At 39.6% G+C, this 22,815-nt stretch overlaps 1 long non-coding RNA gene across 4 annotated transcripts in view; it reads left to right on the top strand.

Moving 5' to 3' along the window:
- The first annotated feature begins 6,590 nt into the window (after positions 1-6,590).
- Positions 6,591-22,815, top strand: part of LOC135241161 (uncharacterized) — a 132,129-nt gene continuing 115,904 nt past the window's right edge. For all 4 annotated transcript variants that reach the window (XR_010325915.1, XR_010325913.1, XR_010325916.1 and 1 more), the window contains exon 1: positions 6,591-6,802. This is a non-coding gene — a long non-coding RNA (uncharacterized LOC135241161). The remainder of the gene's footprint in view (positions 6,803-22,815) is intronic.

The raw sequence follows: 22,815 nt of genomic DNA, 5'->3' as shown, positions 1-22,815 counted from the left end.
CACTGACCTTCACTCTATCCACAGGCTGTGCCAGTGGTCGGACAGGAATCTGTTCTCTGACTACTAAGGTAAAAGCATCTAGAGCACAAGGATGTGTGAACACAAGAAGGGGCCATTCTGCCCGCTTGTTATTTTGCCAACTGTCCAGGGAGCATCAAACAGACTTGAAATCTTTGAACACCCAGTGGGTCTTTAGTTCTACTGCATGACCTGGCAAACTGTTCTATGTATTGACAATCTGTCATCACATTATAGCATGTTGCAGGTGACTGTTCCACCCCACCCCACAAGGTACACTCAAAAACCTGCTTGGTTCCTGTCTTCCAGGCAACTGCATCCTACTTCTTTCCTGCTCCAAGGAGGACATGAATTTCATGTCAAGACAAATCACTCTTTAGGAGTTTTTCCACCGCCTTGGCAGTCCAGATAGCAAGCAGACAGCAATTAGTTCCCCATGCCTCCTTAGCGCAACCTTTATTGAAATTCCATCAAGTTGGCAATGAAATATAGGCAGAGAAATGTGGTGAGTAAAGAGCAGACAGCCTTTTTGACAGGCATCCCATACACAGATGCCAGGCTTATCACCGACCCAGGGAGGGTGGAGAGAGAAAAAGCAAAGAAAGAAGAAATGGTGTATTTCAGTCATTCCCAGTGGCAAATACATCCCTCCCCGTTGCAGAAAGCAAAAAAGCAGCATCCCCAGTTTGTTCCATCGTAATTGGTTATGTGTAGGCTTACAATGAATACAGTTGAGGAATGGTTTAAAAGAGGCCATTTGTTTATTTTTAAAAGGCCAGGCTTCTTTTAATATGCATCCACTGCCATGTTTTCATTGCATTTCATTAAATTATATTTTTGTGCATTGCTTGTTTTGTGATTTAACAGTTACATCGAGCTTGACAATCAATATTGGCTGTAACAGCATTAAAGAGGTCAACCTTTTATGTATTGTAATTTGCCTTCTTAAAGAAAATCAATGGAGGAGAGGAAATAACATTTAAAGAGGGCCATTGTCTCCTTTCTGTGATTTATTCTCACGTATAAAGTTGAAAGTAGAGCAGAGGTGGCCAGCAAATTGTGGTTTACTTCAGCATGGTGACATTAAAGTAAAAAATAATGTACAATTTCCATGCTTGAAATATTCATAAACAAACACAGGGGGAGGGTAGCACAGAATTATCACCAGCTGTTTCAGTTAATGTGGAAATATCATCTCAAACTGCAAGCTGAAGGAGACTGAAATCCACACATATAATTGTCTGCAGCACTATGTAGTGCTATTGTAAAATTAGAGGCATTCCTTTTCCAATGCCAGGCCACTGTTTGTTAGGCCTGAGTCATTTCCCTCTGAGGTTCCTTTCTTCAGGGTCAATCAATCCGGCAGGGATTAAGTGACACCTGTCTTCCTGTGGGATCAAAACAATATTGTGGTAAAATGGGAGGGGGGAGAACCAGCGGTGCCATAATGCATCATAATCATGACTCATGGATTTGAACCAATCATAGCAGTTGTCCATGGAGAGTGAACTCATTAGCTTGCTAATTTCAAATAAGGTCTTACAAATTTGATTGATAATTTAACTAATGTAATGGTTCTCAAACTCAGTCCTGAAGACCCCTGTGTTTAACGAAGGCGTCTTTCCATATTTACTATGGTGTCGCATTGGAGGTTTGTGCTGGTAAAACAAAACATATTCAGCATCCCTAAAATTTGCATGTTTGGGTTGATGCACATGTATTTTACAGTGTTCTGATGTTAAATCATAAAAATAAGACTGGTGAGAATGGAAATGTATGCATAAGACCTGCTACAGCTGATTTATCATGGCTGAAGCAGCAAAATAATTGCATCTGTTTTTCCCACAGTGCGCAGGACTGCCTGCCGCCGTGGGCTATGCGTGGCAAATTGTGGTCACTCACTCACTCACTCACTCATGGACGACCTGAGAGGGACGTTTGGTAGGATGCATGCGCAGGTGGTGCTTCGTTTAGTAGGACGCATGCGCAGGTGCATCTCCCAAAATCACCACTTCGAACGGCATGAGATTTTTAAGCACAGCTTTATTGCCTAACGTTACTTTAGCTAAACCTAACATGTTAGCGTTTCGTCTACTGTAGTTAACCTAGTTAGCGCGTACCACCGATACAGATGTATGGATACACGGAGGACAGCATATAATGTTACAGAAGTGAGGACATGTCATAGCTAGTTGGCTATATAGTTAGCCAAGTTTTACTCATGACACTTTTTACAGGTACGCCGTGGCTCTGGACGGCTTTGTGCTTGTTTAACATCTGCAAAAAATGGGTGTTTACTTCTTTCCAGCACAAGATCAGCATGGCCATTCATAAGAGGAGACATGTTAGAGTAGGGGAAATGTAACATAGTCACCATGAATATAACCGTTTTTGGATTTTACTCATTTATTCAGAAAATATTTAGCCAACTATGAAATTTCACTTCACATAGTTTTTACATGTCAGTAGTCATTAGTCTTTTCAGTTACATCCATCCATCCATTACCTATACTCGCTTATCCTGGTCAGGGTCACGGGGGGTGCTGGACCCTATTCCAGCATGCATTGGGCGAGAGGCAGGAATATAAGCCTGGACAAGTTGCTAATATATCGTAGGGCACGTTTCAATTACATTCATAACTTAATTGAGTCGGCAACAATTAAAACCGAGGCAGCCAACATGCAGTGTTACATTCATACCACCTAGTCTGTATGATTGTATCAGAGGTGCGGAATAATTGTAACAGTCAATGAAAATGCTCGATAATGTGCCTGTAGTTTGTTCTGCACATACTAATGTTAATCAAGGAAACAAATTTTGAATGGTAACATGAGACCAGCCACATCTTCAGATTATAAAGCATAGGACTTTATTCATGAAAAACAACTTTGTGACTTACTGCGAAGAGAGTTGTGGTAACATCCAAATACATAAGGAAAGCTGCTTTTGTTTGTGTCTTAACATCCAGGTAAGCTTTTACAAAACAAATAGGTTGATTGTACAGACCAATCTGGTGTGTGTTTATTATAAATGCCCGTGACCAGGTAGCTGCTTCTTTTCCATTAATCACTTGGAGCATCCAGTGGATGAGGCTCTGTCTACACAGCAAACAAATTAGCTGAGCATTTAACATTAAACACTAAACTAAATGAAAAAGTCACACAATTCAGTTGTTAAATAAATATTGCGGACCATTTAAAATGCCTAAATTCTCCCCAAAAGGACACTACACGTAGATGGTTTTCAACACTGTCCAGTGTCCCTGATCTCCAAATCTGAAGCCCTCTCCATGACCTCCATAGGTACCAACCATCTCATTTTCTATTTAGATGCCATTCTCTTAATATATAACAGCAAAAAAGTGCATTTTTAAAATTATATTAACTCAGTGGTGGCATAACTGTAACAGCTGTTACATTTATACAGACAGGGACATCATCATGTTTTTTTGTCACCTAGCAACCAGTTCCTGCTAGAATAGCATACACTCTGAAAACCATACTAACTTTTCAAGGATAGATAACTTTTTTAAATGATGTACAGTTGGATTATTGCAAATAAAAATAAAGCCTTATACCTGATAAATTACGTCTGGAACAGTTTGCTCAAAAAACAGTTAGCTTCCTCAAAAACAGTTTATTTGGATATATTTCCCACAAAGGTTATCACATTGCTCTGTACCTTTGGGATTGCACATGTACAAACCTGAAATGGCTACAGTAGCCCCATTGTACATTAAGTTATTGACTGTGTTGCATTTATCAAGTTTTACATTTATGGTGACTCTCTCATACATTTGCAAAAAGAGAGAATCTTTTCAAATCTTTAAAACAAATGACTCCTTCAACAATTGCCTATTAGAGAGGTTGAGATATTGTAACACTGGAGATGGTTGGCTATTGGGTACGGAATTAAACAACTTGAAATATTAAAACTGTGTTCTGATGTTTTTATTAATGAGACGTGTTAACATTTAAAAGTCACAGAGCCAATCCATTGCATCTATGGATCCTGACACCTGTCCAAAACCCGACTTCATCAGAGATGGAGCGGTACAACAATGTTGCTTTCCTGCCATGTGCAAGATGCATCTTAAATACTGGCAGTGCATTTAAATGAACTTGCTGGGGCTGTGCTCATTTACATAACCAGCCTTAGTAAATATCCTGCTAAATTGAAAACATGCAGTGACAGCCCTGACAGTAACTTGTGGCATGTTTAGTAAATATGGCCTCTAATTCCTACACACATTATTACATTTTAAAGATTTTTATTTTTGCTTTAATGAAGTTCTGGTCCAGAGACCCTTCTGAAGATACACAATGTAGATATCCATGTTTTGTACTGTATTTAAATTTTATATTTTATAAGTGGAATCAGTTGATAACTGTCACCTGGAAATGAAATGGTCCAATTTCAGTAAATTTTATTGTTGTCCAAATACCTAAATGAAAATGTGTCTTATAAAAACACATGCACTCGTCTAATATCAGGGTTTTAGCTGGAGATAATGAATTGACATAGAAAAGAATAGGCATAAAAAAGAAGTAATAGAAACATTTCCAGATCCAAGTTTGTGTGGCCAATTGTGACACATACAGGCTGGAGTTAAAATAGTCTTTGTAACAACTACATTGGTTTTTACTGAGTTCAACTGTAAATTTTTATATGACTTGGGCAGTTTGAGAACTTAAACCCCACCTGTTATGTCCACAGGCACCCCGTCTTGTACAAAGTGTCCAATTTAAGAGAAAGGCAATTAGCCTGCACAGAGGTCAGAGTAAAAAGTGCATCTCCAGACAAGATTTGGCCCTGTGTATATAATTTAGCAACAAATCAGTTGCACTACAATCCATGGACATTAATCATCCTTATCCAACATTTATGTCAGAGTATTTGATATTGCCAGAAATTTGTTTTTTTTTTCTGCCAACAAAATAAAAAGTAGACCATTACAAAATTTTGCTTGGATTGGGGCCTACCAGGCCCTCTGCGATTAATGAATTAATCAGTGCTCTCTTTCTTCTTAATGATGCTCCAAATAGTTGATTTTGGTATTTCTAAGGTTTGGCCTATGTCTCTGACAAATTTTCCCCCACATTTCTGACCCTCATTATGGCTTCCTTGACTTTCATTTGCAGACTCCAAAGGCAATGAAAAGCCTAGAACTAAGACTAATCAGACTAATCAGAAACCCGACCACTGGAATAATCCGAAACACCTTTGAAGCCATTTGTCCCAAATGTTATGGTGCCCTGAAATATGTACTATAATTTCCACATGGGAAAACCAAAATGTATTTTTAAAAATACCCTTTAATTAAAGCCGTGAACCTGTGCTTTTGTGCTTTAATCACATGCCATTTGTTTAGTTACAAATCTAAAATGGTTGAGTACAGAGTCAAATCAAGAAAAAAAAATGTTTTTTTCCCAAACTTTATGATGGAGCTTTATAATGGGGGTCTTGAGCCTGCAATACAAATATATATACATATATATATGTGTGTGTGTGTGTGTGTGTGTGTGAACCCAGGAACTGAGTCAAGACATACCAAATACCACATAGATCTATATCTATTTACATCTTTGTGTGTTTTTTTTTCACCCCTCACAAATAGACGTGAGAGCAGCCCAGCCTCCTTATTTATTTATGTGCACATTCAGGGTTTTATGGGAAGAGCATTGGAATATCTGGTTTCATTAACCTCTTCTGCTAAAAATAAAACTTCTTCATTATTAATGATCCTGGGAAATGGCTTCTGGTGTCATTGTGCTTTGAAATATGCAAAGTAAGAAAACAACCTATAAGATATATATAGGCTATATATATGTGTGTGTGTGTGTGTGTGTGTACTACATGCATATATGTTATGTATGGCATTTAAAAATGTCCATATGTCTCACAGCCACCTAAGAGGTTATGGAGACATCTGTGCCACTTTTTTTCTTTTCTCCCTCTCTCTGCAGAATTGATGTCGTGGGAACAGGTGTGATTACTGAGGTATAGATTTGCCTCCTTGTCACCTCTGCATGCTAGGTGCCGGATCCTAGACATGCTGTCACACGTCTGCCCGTCAACACCTGTGCAGTGTGGCCGCAATCATCGCCGCAGACACCGACACCATCTCCACCTCATCCCGCCACCCCTGCCATGTGCGTGCCAGGAATACAATGCCTTTGTCATGCCACTGACTGTGGAGATTGTGAAAAAAGCCTCCACTAACTCTTTCTACTCTTTTTCTCCCTCTCTTTTTCTCTCCATTGCTCTCTATCCACTTTTTTAAATTACTTTTCGCTCTGCCTTTTCTTGCACTCCCTCTTTCTACCTTTCTCTCACTCTGTCCCCCCTCTATCTTTAGTTCAAGTTCAATCTGATTTATTGGCATGAAGAGTGTAGGAAGATTTTTACCTTGAAAATATGAAATAGTGAAAAATTAACCATGCTGAGGCATATCTCTGATGCACTGGCAAACTCTGGCTTTTACCGAATTCTTGCACCTTTACCTGTATTTGCTATTCTGTTTGGGACGTTTCTGGGCGTGGCACTCTTTTCCGTGCGGCGAGGGGTGGGTGTGGTTACGGAGTCAGTAGTTTGGGATCAGCAGATTGTTTGTTGTTAACGCGCTAGCTGCTGCAATAGCCGAGACACAGAAGCCCAGATACAGCAAAACAAGAAGACAAGTCGACAGGGCTTATTTTAAGAACTAGAGTTAACGTTGGAATTGCATTTTCTTGCCAAGGGGATGAAAACCGAACCGAAGTTGGCTGGTTTTCTGTTTGACATGTAAGTAACGTTACCTCTAGCTATCCAGCTAGCTTGTAAATTAGGTAGCTAAATAAGTGAAGTTGGGGGTCGGGGTACTTCCTCGCAAGTGGAATGGCAGCCTGTGCTCCTCTGAGACGCTCTAAAATTCAAGAAACATAAAACACAATGACGGCTAGTTCATTCAGTTTTTTATGGATATGATATTAGGTAGGCTACGTGTGTACCGTTAGGGAAGAAGGACCGAGTGGAAAGGCAATTAATTAATGCTCATTGCCTATGCAAGCTATATCCAATTAGCTGGACAATTATCTTGCTAGCTAGACATGAGACCCTGCAGCTTACAGTTAAGTTATTTAACCAAGAAATAGCAAAGATAAAGCGGTACCGTGTAGGACCTGCCAGAATGTCTGTCCAAACCAGCAATATTTGTGCATTGAAATTCATATAGTTCATTGATTGAAATACTGTATTTGCTGCATGTACTGTGACCAGTAGAGGGCAATGCAAAGCAGGTAGTGCCCTTTGTGACGTAAAATAAGGTTAATATTTTTGTTTGAATGTAGCCAACATATATTTACAAATGACGTTGTGCTATGCAGGAGTGCACATTGTGGAACAGTTGCTCGTGAGAGAATTTGCAACATAATCGATGTCTTTTAGCTGTCATGTTATTTCAGGGGGGAAAAAAAACCTGCAAACCACAGAAATCCATGCATGCATATACATAATCTATAATTACAGCCATTCTATGACAACATGGCCCCAGCATGCTGTTAGTACTAGCACATTTCACATTTATGAGTGCTAGCAGACAGCATCGGTCTGCAGCCTTCATCAGAATGCTGTCTGTTGGATGCTACTAACCGAAGCGTTAGCACTAATAAATGAAATATTTCCAAGTAGCCCCAGCGCGTGGGAGTTAAGCCTCTGCGGAATTGAATGAGCATTCATTAGTACGGAAAATAAAAATCAACATTATTCTGATTTAAAGCTGGCATGACAGAAAGCCCAAGGCTCTACATCAAGTGCTCCTTTATAATGGAGTTCTAAATAAAGTTCATTGCATCTTAGGTACGGGTACCGATGACAACGACATCACATTAAGTGAGTTGCACTGCAGGACATGAATAGACGGGAAAGGCGGTCATGTTGTTGGTTTACTTATTCTCTCAGTTTTATGGTAAGTGTATGCAGGGTACAGCACCTAGCAGTGTGCATGATTTCCCATGTGAGGATGTTTTCATATGAATGTAAAAATATACTGAAGTCTCAAACAAGCACAGCCTGTTATCACTCTGTGATCGAAATTTCAGAGTGAAGGAAGAGTCCACTGGACGGACTTCTGCTGCCCGCCCACCCACCGCTTCCGTTTCTCTCCCCAAACCGTCCACTCGCCTTTTCAAGGTAAAGGCAGCGATCAATAAAAATAACAGAGACGTTGAGGGAAAAAAAAAAAACACCTGTTCATAGCATTTCTGGCCAATATTTACCCCGGGCACCTGCTGATGCATTTGAATCAGCTGCTTTTATGAGATTATGAAATTTTCTGACACACATCTCTCAGGAAATCATGCCGCTTCGGCTAGACTTCACTGGAAAGGCATGCAGTCCATTCCAATTTTATAAGAGAAGAATATACTTCAGTGAGCAGGCAAAGGTCACATCAAATACCACTGCACTATGATAGACATTTACATTTGAAAGTAAAACTAATGATTATGATAAGGTTATTTAGACATCATTGTGATTTTCTTAAAGCAAAATTATATGCATGAAAATGATGCATGTAATATCCCGTCATTCCATAAACAAAACATGAAAATTACTGCAATTTAACCTATTTTGAGTGCCTATTTTTGTTTTTATTTCCCATAATTTGTAAAGCCCAGTCAGTAAGTGTAAGCACTGATGAAAGCATGCACATGCTCCAAAAAAAAAAAAAATATTATAAATAAATAAAAAATAAAAAAAGCCAGCCAGTACCAATTTGTTTCCACTCTGCAGTCCTCTGCCTGAAATTCTCAGCAGTGTAAGATGTCTGTATACTTTCCTCACCGGTCCAGCGCATTGTACCCGAACTGCATCGGACCCATGGATTTCCTAACCGAGCCCAACGTTAATAAATTGATTTTCAAATGACTGCGACCCCAAACCCAAACAGACCCTTGAATAACCAGACTTGTTCCTATGTTGATTTTCCCATATCTTGAACTGGTCGGCACCGAGAGAGATGGCACGTGGTGTGCATCCACAAATAATTTAATGCTTCAGTAACTAGTAAACAAATAACTAGGCATAATTTCAAATTAACATATAAATAGGTGTTGAATAATAAAGCAAAGGCATGCAACCAAAAAAATAAAATAAAAACAAAAGTTTGTAAATGTTACCGGTAGCTACATTTTTCTGCCCTTTTTTTCCTGCCTCCTTGTCAACAATGAACACAAAACTACTCCACACATGCATTACCTGCTGGTTTTTACTCAGGGTAATCTCTCCCTCATGTAGTTACCGTTTTTTAATTTTTAATTTTATTTTGTGAAAGGTTCTATCTTGATCTCATTTAATCTCTCGAATAAGGACTGTGTGAACTGAGCTGTGGGGTAGTTTGCAGTTATGATCGACTGAGGGACAACAACATGCACTACATGTAAAGTTTACATGAACACAGTACAGCTCAGACTTGCTGTAATACTGAGAGAGAGTTACATGCATTCACAAAAGTTTTCCTCAATGAAATAAAAGGAAAAGTGGTCAGATCCAAACAGGCCCTCTCTGCTATATCAGCTTTTGCATATCTGAGACCCGTGACAATCGCAGTGGACACCAAAATTTTCGACCTGGACCTGCCTGGGTCCCAGGTATTCAGGTTTCAGGGGATCTGTGAAGACCTCTACTGCATAGCTTTTACAGCTACCAAAGACACAAAGCAGGCACCTATGTGCAGTATTGTTATTGTGTCAGTTCAGACCGCACCGACAATATGGCCTAATGCAAGCTACTCCATTTCAGTTTTGTCATGTTAATAATTCGGAGCCTGGAACTACTAAAATGCCATTCAATGCAATGTTTCAGAAATAAATTTAAAAATCTAATAAGAATGTATCAATAATTACAGGTTTCGTCTCAAATCCAGTCAGCATTCAGGGAAAATTTTTAATCTTAAAAATAGCACAGTACCTATTCCACCACTGCACATTCACAGGATAAAATTGTAATTTTGTATTATTTTTCTGTATCCTGCTCCTTTAAAGAACTCTTTCTACTGACATCTTTAGGCCTGCCTTAAAAATGGCAGCACAGCATTTGAACCGCCCACTGTGTCTGCAGTGGTTGGTAAGAAATAAAGTACCATGTTCCGCTTAATGTGCACTACAGGTTCAGGAGGCGTGTAGCTCTTTCCTGTACCCCTCAAATGGGCATGGCCATTTTTTTTCTTTTTTCTTTTTACATTTTAAAACTGGCAGTATTGGGGGACTTATTTCAGGGAAAACAGGCTTCTTTATAAAGTTACTGTCATTTTCTCTGCTAATATCTCTTTCAAGAAACTGGTTGCTATCCATAATAATAATAATAATAATAATAGCATTTTTATGGATTCTTGCATGTGCTGAGCAGTATAGAGGAGAAAACTTGCATAAACCACCACCTCTGTGTAGCATAAGTGATGCATGGAAGCCATTTTGTGCCATAGTCATTTTTTGTAGTTATTGTAAGACAGCACTGGGACAGCACTGCTGTCATTTTAATGCTGTTTATTAATGTCAGCAGCAAGCAGTCACAGCTTTCCCAGTCACACTCACCAGTAGTAAAGTGGAAGCTTGTATTTTGGATAGTCACGTTGATGAGCTTCCCTAGTATTCTGTCATGAGGATGCTTGCCAATTCTCGCACAGGAATTGCTTGGAGCAGAAACCACGATCCTGCAGGCACAGCCCAGATGTTCAACATTCATCTGATCAGTGCATTTTTCTCTACACACTGAGTCACAGCCAAAAAACTGCACAACATAAAATCTGCTTGTCAATCAACATCATTGCTGTCATTGTGTGTGGCTGGAGGTGCCATGCTTGTGTGTGTTTTGTATTTATGCTCAAGCGAGCCACATCAATCCAGCTTGTACACTCGGAATATTACAAATCTGCACAGGTTTTCCAAATCAATACTGACATCTCTCAACACGAAACTGAATTGAATGCATGATCAGCATATAGTATCAGCGTCTACATAGGGCAGCACCTTTTTTTTCCTGCACTCTCTTTTTTCCCTGGAAGAAAAACTTGTTAATGTGACCTCTGAACCTGGCAAATTTCTGTAGTGCCGTATTGCCTAGGTATATGGATTAGAGGACTGAGCAAGAAAACAGCAAAAAAGAAGTAGTCTAATGCAATTTATTTGCCCTAGTGTGAAAAAGGAAAGGGAATAACCTTACAGTGGAAAAAGAGTAGTTAATTAGGTAACCCAAAGGGCTTTGGGGGCGGGGGGCACAAACGTACAGTGGCTGTGTTCCAAAAAAAACCTGAAGGCCGTGCCATTATAAAAGGCCTAACCGAGCCAGTTGGTAACACCTGGGCTGGGTCGATTGCTAATCAGCCTCAAAAGAGCATGCCTGTGTGCGGTGCTGCTGCTGCCCAAGGTCCTGTAGGCCTCCCTGGCTGTGGGAGGGAACAGTCTCAGCTGACAGCCGCCAAAGAGGACGAGAGGGGAGCCCGCCCCTCCCGTCATCACAGTAAATAAAAGCACGGCACAGCGAGAACTGCAGACGCGTACGCACTCGATCCCGTACCGCTGGGGACCCGGACCCTGCGGGCCCGGCCTTCACAGACCTGCTGAGCCCAGCGATACGTTCTGATCTGGCCCTCGTTCTTCCAGCACGTTCTAAACACTGCTCTGTGAAGAGAGAGGACTTGCTGACGTGTAACACTCCTGCTATGCTCATATTTAATGCTGTGTGTTATAAACAGTGAGCTTCAAGTGTCAGACAATCCAAGTTCCCCACGGAAACTTATCAAACTCTGTGTTTTTGGCAGGTGTTTGATCTCAAAAAATGAGAAAAGTGTTTGCTCTCACATTAATCCAGGCAAGCTTTGACCCAGATGAAGGCATGCTTTTAAAATAAAGGCTTACACAAAGCGTGTATAAATTGTGCCTTGAATAGTCCATAAACCATAAATCAGACCTCTGATTCTGTGTCCCCGGGTTTTCAAATATTAACACCACTTTCCTTGCTTTCAGATGATGTGTTCTAGCAACCCTTGATTTCAGATGCTGTGTTCTTGCATCTTTATTTCTGCAAATACTCCCACTCCTACCCCCATCACACAGATAATATCATATTGTACAGGTAATGGAGATTACTGTAGAGGGAGACTTTAGAGCACAGCACCGTGCTAAAACAAAACCAAGTGGTACAAGGTTAAGGCTTGGTTTTTCCGCGATTGATTTCAACCAAACAGAGTATTTTCTTGTAGAGAGCAAAGTGCTTTCATTTGTATAATCTTATGAACTAAATCACCACATTTAAAATTTTTCAAGAGAATATGGGTGGCATGCCAGGCCTGTCCCCCCCTCCAAGGTGCGAGCAATGAAAACAGGAAGAAGGTAACACCGGGAGGCTCGAGTTTTCAGTGCGGGGCTCTGCTTTGTTAGTGTCAGTGGGGCTGATTAATGACGGCCCCTGTGTATTGGGTTTTCCTTGATAGCTGGCGCTCGGTAAAAGGGAAAGGGAGATAGAGGGATAGTGAGAGCGGGGGGAAATGTAGGCAGAGGAAATTAACAGAAAACAAGCCCATACGATGCGTATGAGAAATTTCAGCCAGCCTTTTTCATCATCTGAATGGGATCTGGCAACATTAATAGCCAATCTATTAATGGTCCCTGCTATCAGGCGTGTCTGGGCTGGCAGGTGACAAATGATAGCCACCCTCCTTCCCTCCATGTACATCATTTGCCCATGCACTTGTATTCACAGCGGGTATGGGGGGTGTAGCGTAGCAGTTAGGGAACTGTGCTCATCGCTCAGAGGTTTCAGGTTCAAATCTCTGGTAGGGCTGTGCCACAGTGCCCTGCATGCTGCCCTGTGAATAATGTGGAACGCAATGTACCAAAGTTGACTATGAAAGGGGACATTTGGTAATAGAGGTACGCTCACATGTGCATGGCCGTACACTCAAATTCAAAAACAACTAAAGTCCCTCCAACTTGTATATTCACAAATCCTGACAGAAAAATGGCAGTGAACTTAAATTGGAGCCATGGCAGCACAGTAAAAATTAAGGCCTTGTCAAATAAATGCTGAGCAGCTGATTGCTAAAATTGCTCAAACCTGATTGCTCCCCCCCTACAAAAAGCAGTGGCTGTGATTTAGCCAACAGATGAGGCTTTGCAGGTGGTGCATACAGTGATTACAGCAGTCTGGCAGGGAACATGATGTCTTTGAAACCTACCGTTTTGAGTGGTTAGCCAGAACAGCACCATATTACTTTGGATGGTGCGTGAAGGAAGACTATTTAAATGAAGTTATCAAATTAAACTCCTGTTAATTAAAGTTGTGATTCTGTCTGAACGTGCGACACTGTGTGTAGTAACTTTGAATTAGTCTGTTATGCTGCATTTTGTAACTGAAAGACATTTGTTAAGTGAACAGATGTTCATTGGTTTTTTTTTTACACCAAAAATCTCCCTCTGCCAAAAGACCCATTACCATCAAAAGAACACCAAAATTCTCACTCAGCCAAAAGACCCATTACCATCAAAAGAACACCAAAATTCTCACTCAGCCAAAAGACCCATTATCCATCAAAAGAATGGCAGCCCGGCAGTTTTGATCTTCGGCAGTTCCTTGTGACTTCCACACTTTGCTTTTGCCATCACTCTGATACAGCTGATACTTAGTCTCATCTGTCCACAAGACCTTTTTCCAGAATTCTACAGGCTCTTTTAAGTACATCTTAGCAAACTACCATACCATCCTTTTTTTGCAGCTAACTAGTGGTTTGCGTCTTGCTGTGTGATCTCTGTAGTTCTGTTTGTGAAGTCTTCGGCAGACAATCACTGGCACCTCAACGCCTGCCTCCTGAAGAGTTTTCTGAGCTATCTTGACAGGTGTGGGTGTCTATTATTGTGACTTAAATGAAGATCAGATCACATCTGATGAGTAATTAATGCAGAAATCCATATAATTCCAAAGGGTTTACTAACTTCTTACAACTGTATGTGTGTGCGTGTATGTGTGCGTGTGTGTGTGTGTGTGCACACGGTGTGTGAAATACATATTTGGAAGACTTGGATACAGATCAGTTGATCGAGAGCCTATGTTTCTAGGCCTGTGGGTTCAGGCCACGATGACAGCTAAGAAAGACAATGAAAGCAGGCATCTAACTTCAGGTCTCACGCACAGGCGGTCTAAAGGGATATCTGACAGACTTCCTAGGTTGGAAATAGAGAAAGTCCACCAGCAATCCAACAAATAGATAACAATCTCAGAAGAAGAAACCACTTTCACATGCATTTCTTCCTTTGTTCTGATCTCTGGAATTGATCTGATAGGTTGCTCTAATAGTCCTGTCGGGCAGGGGCTGTAGACTGGCCCAGTTCATATGTCTTCAGCCTCTGCATTGGAATCAAAATCAGGCAGTGAAGCAGGAATGTGGAGAAAAGATCCAGGACATTTTTGAACGAGGGACATTTTTCAGCCACTTTTTATTATTTATTGAGCTTCCTTTACGGTCTTCTGTCCATAAAAAAGATGTGACTCAGCAACCTGACTTGGCAAAACTAGCTTTTATTTGGGCGGTGAGATAGTAAGTTCTGGGGCAGTGTTCGCACAACATTGCTGAAAGTCATCCAGAAAGGCACAGTACAGTAGGATTCAACCCTGGCCCAAATGAAGTGAACTGGGCTCCTGCAACAAAACTTTTAACCTGTAACAAACCATGTTAAGGAAATATAAAATGTCCACCAAATCTGGACGGTCAATCTATATTACGAATGTGATGTTTACACCATGATATATTCGGCTTGGCATGTTGATGGTTGTGCATTCTTACCTAACTGTGACAACAATGGATTATTGCATGTATAATAACCTTGTATATGTAATTAATGCTGGTACAATTAAAACAAGAACGAAACATGAAGTATTCAAAACTGTCCATTGCTTTTTCCAATGACAAACAAAACATTTTCTTCTGCATCTGTTTTTGTTCTCTTCAACCCATTCCCATGCAAATGACAGGATAGCAAGTGTGGGACATATATATCAGTGGTGTAATTGGTCCTCTGCTGCCTCATTTTTGGAAATGGCATGTATTATGTCAAAATGAAAACAATGTTAAAATATCCAGCGACAAAGAGAAAAAAGGAAGAGTACATTGGATTTAGCATGGCCAGTCATGGCAGTGGAAGGTAAAATGTGGAGCTCGATCTCCTGATCTGCGGTGATCTGTCATCAACATTGGGAGGGATCCTGCAGCAGTAGCAATATTAATTACCCCATATTGGGACATGAGGGACATGTTCATGAACCATTATCATACAGTAGTTTTACAGCATAAAGCTATATGGGGGTTTCTTCTAGAATTTATAGTCATTTCCTGATATGAGTTCTACAAAATATAATCATTTACAAAGGTTTACTGTAAACAGTAATATTGGCTAAACTGTTAATTTCTACATGATTATGTATGATAAGATGCTGTAAATTGATGACATTCTGCAGTGCTTTATTGTAAGTTGCCAGTCATTTGTGACAGAATGTGGAAAAGGGTGGATCATTGAAATTCTTGACATTTTTTGTTTTTCATTTGTTGTGAAACTATAAGATCAGAGCTACAAAATGAGGTATCACTTGTTGGGATTGACCAATCCGTTTTGGAGATATGATTTGTTAAAGTATGTGTCAGAGAAAAATGGCTTTGAGAAATCAGCCTTCAAAGTTATGTGAGAGCTGGTGACAGTTTCTCACCTGGAGGACACCTACATGCCCATCAGCCACTGGTGGGGAGGCGTCTGAGTGATTGGGGGCAGGACAGTAGGGCTGGGAGTGTCAACTAGGAACAAAATGCAGATGAAAGCTTTAGATGGGAGGCTTAATGCAGCAAGTCAAAAGGCTGTGACAATACTGCTAGCAAAATAAAACTTTAATTCATGATATTGTAAAAAGGTGCACAAACAATGAAATAGTCAATACCCTAATTAATCACTCTTTCCACATGAAAGACAGTATAGATACAGCAGTTTGTGGTATAAATATAGTAATTACTGGTATAAATACAGCAGTTCCTCTGTGTAAAAAAATGTTCAGTACTGCAGCAAAGTGAAATGTAAACTAGAGAGTGCAAGATGAGTGAGGACTGATTATTTATTTATTTATTTATTTAAAATAATTATTTATTATATATCATACAAAGTGCATTACAGAAAGAGAAGACAAAATAAAAGAATAACAGAAGATAAAACAGGGATACGCCATACATAGATTCTTATAAAACTCCTCCCCACTCCCTTCCATCCCGGGAATACAATAAAACAATACAATAAAACAATAAAAACAGTGTCCATCTTAATCCTCACACATTGGCACCAAGGAATGCAGGGGATTTAAATATATATTACCTCATGCTGTAATCAAAGAGTGCAACAGTATAATCAGTCTCATAATTAATCAGTCTCATAAAATTAACTATTAATTCATGATTATGTAGAGAGAGCGTTAAATTGTCCCCCTCAAATTCTAGTCCCTTCCGAGAAAAATTATGTGATTTGTATCTGCACTGTAAAGGGTTAAGATCTTGTCAATGACATAATTTTGCTATGCTCCAAAAACCGAGTAATCTGATTGACTCAGAGTGGACAAAGAGGTCTGGAAAAATTTGAATGTCGAATGTCAGATCATGTTGGTTTGTTTAGTTACTTCCTTCCACTACAAGTCGCCAAAGGGGAGCTTCTGACTGAAGTGAATGCTAGGTAGCTACATATGTTGCGCTAGCTAGCTATCTTACAGGATGCAGTGGATCCTTCTGAAAAGCCTTTAAATTTGTCATGATCGCAATGACAGACTCATTCAGTTTAACATTAGCTTGCAGTAGAAGAAGCTGAAAAACAGCCTGGATAGCGACATTAGTAAATAAATTAGCATTAGAATTATTTTAGTTGAAAACATTGAAGTTGTACCCCATGTGTTTTGTTAACTAACCATCTATCATAGCTAGCTAACTTAGCTAATGTTATTAGCTAAGCTTGAGAATGTTTGCTAACTAAACAGTTAATTTTAGCTAGCTAGCTTGTAAGCCAAGTTCCCAAATTCATAGTTACTTGCACACTCTGACTTAATGTTAATGGACCTGATTTTGGGTTTGTGCAGCAGAACCATGACAAGGAAGAAAATAGAAATTGACATTAGGTCATCATTAACAGGTACTCAGAGCGTATGTGTTGATCTCACCCTATTTTTTCTATAGCCTGATCTTACCTCATTAGCTAAATTTAGCTAATGTAGTTGCCTTCCTGTCCTACAGCACCCCCTCTCGCTACCTGTAGTTTATATTCTTGCATTTATAGTTTTTTATCCAGACTATGATTTCATCACATTGCAAATAAGTTAAGTGATTTACTATTTGCTCAACCTATGGCTCATTTTTCATCAATGAATGATGTAGAGGAGGTTCAGCCTGTGTTGTTTACTGCTAACATGCAGTTTAGTGAATTACAATAAAAAAGATTTTTTTATTGAAAAATAAGGTATTGTTTTTAGTATACCATTATCATATCGAAACATTTTTTTCCCCTGTAATGATCCTCAATGATTGACAGAGGAGGTTCAGCCTAGCTGCAGCTGTGGAGTAGAGCAGAGAATGAACTCACAGGGAGGACATGCATGGCTTCAGGCTAAACAGGTTCTGTACCTATATTACAGGGAGACGATTCTTTGTCAGTATAGGTGATCTCATCGGAAGAAACTGAATGTTACCTATGGAACTCCACAGGGCAGTACATTTACATGTATTTATTTATTTAGCAGGCAATGTACAAAATGACGTACAAAAGCGACAGTATACTTTGGCCACTTCTGTTCTCATTGTACATGCTCCCACTGAGTAATATCATCCGTCAACATTGTTATTTTTCATTTATATGCAGATGACACGCAGCTGTACATATGTGTGGAGCCAAATGACCCCAGTGCTCTTAATGCATTGACTGTCTGCTTGTCTGCCATCAGTGAGTGGATGGCCAAAATTATGAAATTTTATGAAATATTTTTACTAGGCTGGCCAGTCGTACTCTGCAGACAAAATCAGTAGTTAAAAATCTGGGAGTCATTTTAGATTTAGACCCAAGTTTTAAACCTTGCATGGGCACAGTGACCAAGACTACATCCTTTCATTTAAGGAATATAGGTAAAGTGAGACCCACAAAATGCTGAAAAATGCTTACATAAAGTCATCTGTACTATTGTAATACACTCTTTGCTGGTTTGCCTACTCTCTTTGCTGGTTTGCCCAAGAAAATGATTGAGAAACTACAAATTATTCAGATTGCTACACTAAACTAAAACCGAGAAGAGAGAGCATACTGTATTAGTCCTGTCCTGTCTGCATTGCTTTGGCCCCCTGTGTCTTTTAGAATTGATTTTAAGGTCATTTTACTTGTTTAAAAAGCAGTTAACGACTTAGCACCTACCTGCATTTTTGATCTCCTGTCCTTGTATGTCCCAACTCGAGCTCTTAGATCCTCCACTGCTAGTCTTCGCAAGGTCCCAAGGGTAATGCACAAAAGAGCGAAGAAACTACCTCCTGTTTTCATGCACCACGACTATAGAACACTCTTCCAAAAAATATTGCTTTACTTATTTTATTTAAATTTTTATAATGTTTATTATTTTTTAATGTTAACCATTTGTTTTTCGTTTTTATTTATTATTTCTTAAACTTTATTTTTAATATTGAATTTTGGGGCTGCATTTTCATGCATGAAAGGTGCTTTATAAATAAAGTATTATTATTATTATTATTATTATTATTATTATTGTTTAACTTCTTTGTGCGATTAAATGTCATACAACTGCTCATGTTTAATTTGGGCATTTCCCACTGCTTCTAACGAGATGTAGGCTAGCTAACATGCCCCTGTATGTCCATGATAGTAAGTAATCAAGCTGAACTTAACATCTGAGTGCCGCTTTTAAACATCGTTGTCAGTCATCGTCTGTGCTTAATTACTGGCAATTACTTCATCAACTTGGATTACTGGGGTGGTGCAACTGGGATAATTACTGATAAGGAGCAGGGCGGCATGGTACACATAGGATATTTAACTTGCATTGTTGTTTAGCGATAATGTTGCTCTGGCACTGTTGTTCATCCAAGGCAAGGAAAAATCTCCTCCAATATAATTAGCTCTGGTAAAGTGTCTGCAAAAAAGTAATGTAAATTATACATAGAACACTGATGAATGCATATGTCATATGCTCAAAATTTCTTTAAACATATTCATTTCAAAATTTATTCTGTGTGAAGCATACAACAAATTGTTGTCATGGTGACTATATCTGTGCCTCCAGGATATGAATTGACAATAATTTGTATAATACTCCATGGTGCTAATTGTTCTGCTATTAATAGAGGTGATAGCCTTACTTTTCAAAAATATACTGATCATACCCGAATATACAGTACATTTATGGCATGGAAAAGGTGCTTGCTTGTGCAATGCATTTAGCACAAACATTCTGTATGTTCTGTGCGTGTGAAAACAGTTGAAAGCAGAACAGTGTGCAACCTGAGAAATGCGTGTGCATTGCTACAAAGCGCTCAATCCCATCTTCATCAGCGGGCCTTTAGATGAGGAGAGATGGGTTGGAGCCGCAGCGCAGCCGCAGACGGGCAGCGCGGAGACGAGAGAGCCGCATCCTTTCTTCCCCTGCTCAGCCCCCGGAAGCAATCTGTATTCCAGCTGCCGGTTGTTTACCGCGAATCCGAGTTTAGGCCTTCCGTGAGAGTGCGCTGCCGGCATTAGGCTTTCATATTCCGATCAATCCCCGCCTCATTCGTTCTACGCTTACCGCATAACATTTGATCTGGGGCCCCTGGTTCCCCAGACAGCCAGGATGATGATTGATAAAAAAAAAGTTTCTTCTGTCATTTTCCTATTCAGCATGCTACTCAATAACATAAACAAGAAATATATGTGGAGAGGAGACGGATTCTGAGGAGACGAATATGAAAACTGTGGAAGGAGATATGTGTGCTTTTCTCAAAACTCAGGAAGAACATTCTGAGCGGCGCAGTGACTAAGATCACAATCGCAGCGCAAGCACGCCTGGGCGCTTGTGGAATCGCTAATTCCGTCCTGAGCAAACTATATGTTTCTGCCTCTGCGGGTTTGGTACGTGGGAGTCAACATGGGAAGGGTAGCACAATAGAGGCTGTGCCAATAAAAATGACCTGTGCTGTACAAGTTCGTTTTGAATAATGCATTGTGTTTTGACCGACCCAGACCACCTTTTAACTTTAACACTGGCACATTGTGCTATTTTGGTCATCTTAGCAAAAGAACGTGCGTGAATGTTGAAAATATCGGGCAAAAAGGTTTTTTTTTTTTTTTAACTCTTTATATCAGAAGGCAGTTTATTAGCACCCAGTCTTATGTTCCACTACCTAACAGAATTACTGTGATGCACTCAAAAGTACAAAACACAAATGAACAATAGCCTTGTATAAACACATGATAGATCAGAGTATAAGCAAGGCGTTTCAATCATTGCAGGTTTTCCTAACCCTCCTCATTAAAAGCTGTGGTTGATGAAGGCCCAAAATGGTCAGAGTGCATTACCCCAGCTCTGTTTTATCTGTTGATAAGCATCAGGGTAATTATTTGTGTGTGTTCTTTTTCTGTTGCACACAATTAACCTACTGTGTGCCCGTATTAAATGGGTTTCGCTAATAAACAGTCACTTTTTTGAGTGCATCTTGTGTTCCATGACTACTAAATTCTTGAAATCAGTCACTTTATTTTTACAAATATAAATATGTATTGTACAGAACTAGTTCTGAGACGTATTCCTTTAGACATTAGTGTTTATGTTATTAATGCATATTAATGCATAGAAAAAAAATATATCTGTTTAATTCTGGTCTTTCTTCATGAGCTTTATATTGATAAGGCATAGTTTCATATGCTGCCTCAGATTTATTTTGGGTTCAGTTGGCTGTGATGGACCCATTGGCAGTTGAACATCAAATGTCTATTGTGTCTCCAAAACCGTCTAGTAAACTCAAACAGTACATTCTATAAACAAGTTTTACTACTACAAAATAAATAAATTGATACTTGGGTTTATATTAAGATAAAAAGCCTCGCAGTTCTCAGGCTTGACAGTATTATTTGCCCTTGGTGACTTTTTTTGGAAAATGCACAGGACAACTGCATCTCCCACACAGGTATATGAGACATGAGGAAACTGTGAAAAGTGGCATTATGACTTAATGAAAGAGGTATTAAAAGGAAAGAAAGCCACAATGAAACCAAAACTCCTTCACACCCACAAGTATTCCTCTTAAATCAACTGCTTTTTACGTGCACTCCGACCAAATTATCAGAATTGGGCAGGCCTTAATTCATGTACCATGGCACATTGACTGTAAAAATAGGGCCCCTATTCTCATAAATACAGTCCATCACTCTGTGGCTATGGATTCCACTCAAACTACCTGCAATGCTTGGTAAATATCAAATAACTAAAGCAATGATCTTGCACTGTCTCTTATATTGCTGGATGAGTTTGTACATCCTAATAAATATTATACAAAAACATTCAAAACTTTTACAAAACTTTGAGATTAAAAGTAATGTTTTTATTTATTTATTTATTTACACATTCATTGTTAAAAGGCCTTCTAGAAAGAATGATGCTGGACAGAATTTGCAGAATTGTACATAACTTTGAGATTATGGCATGTTTGGACACTAAAGATAAGGACACACTGCATACGCTGATTGGCTATGCTGAGCACATGTACACAGAGATGGGGGTTGATTTTGTCCAGTTAATCTGATTGGCTGAAATGATGTCTCGGGTGGACAGATAAGGTTCTACTCTATAGGGTACCTTGGTTTTGCATATTTTTCATAGTTCCACGATACAAAACAGGCTAATCATCACTGTGTACACATTGATCATTGTATACCAATCTGCCACAGACGAGATTACAAGGAGGTTTTATCCCTTATCGCTTCCCTCAATTTCCACCAGAGTCTGCCTCGGGCTCCGCACAGGATGTACCTGAAGCACGCACATTAGGAAGCCATTATTTTCTATTCAGCCTATGTACCAAGGTCAGACTTCTTTTAATGAGATTTCTACATCCAGCGGTCTCCCATTCCAGAACCAGTTGGGTATGTAAAACAGTAAGACGGAGATTATTGACTCAGAGGCTCACTCGTATTAGCTTTTGGAAATTGAATTTATACTTGTGCATACTTGCCGGCCTCCCTAATGGAGCTCTCCTGGCCTCACCTGCCCATGTGATCGCTCAAAAAGCCTGTGATTCGTTGTCCTAATAAATTCTATCTGATATCGCCCACGCCGCTATGCCTTCAGAGTAAAAGCAAGCCAGCCACGGACTTCCTCAGTTTTGCATTTTTGGCTTGTTTATTCCTATGTATATTGTGCAGTTCAGTCAATATAAAACAGGCGGTTTCTCTAAATAGCTCAATCAACCACAAAGTCTGGCTGGCTGCAGACTGGTCCAGCCATTCAGCTGTGCAGTTAAATTCATGAACAGAAATAAAAAATGATAAATGAATAACCTCTCTGTTACAATAACATCTAAAAAAATGTGTTCTCTCTAACTTAGGGAGAAAAAAAGAAAAGAAAATGATGACATGCCTGTGTGGATGGGATCTAGGAAAGAGTTAATCAGTGGCCTCTGGACTCAAATCTTCTCTGCTGGAAAACAATTTCAATAGAGAGGGAGCCATTAATTCCAGTCACCCAAAGTGGATGGGTTATCGAACAGGGTTCCACTTGGG

Source organism: Anguilla rostrata, chromosome 15 (assembly GCF_018555375.3).
Source record: "Anguilla rostrata isolate EN2019 chromosome 15, ASM1855537v3, whole genome shotgun sequence".
NCBI classification, from domain to species: Eukaryota; Metazoa; Chordata; class Actinopteri; order Anguilliformes; family Anguillidae; genus Anguilla; species Anguilla rostrata.
The sequence above is the reverse complement of the archived record's forward strand: the minus strand, read 5'-3'. Positions and strand labels throughout refer to the sequence as shown.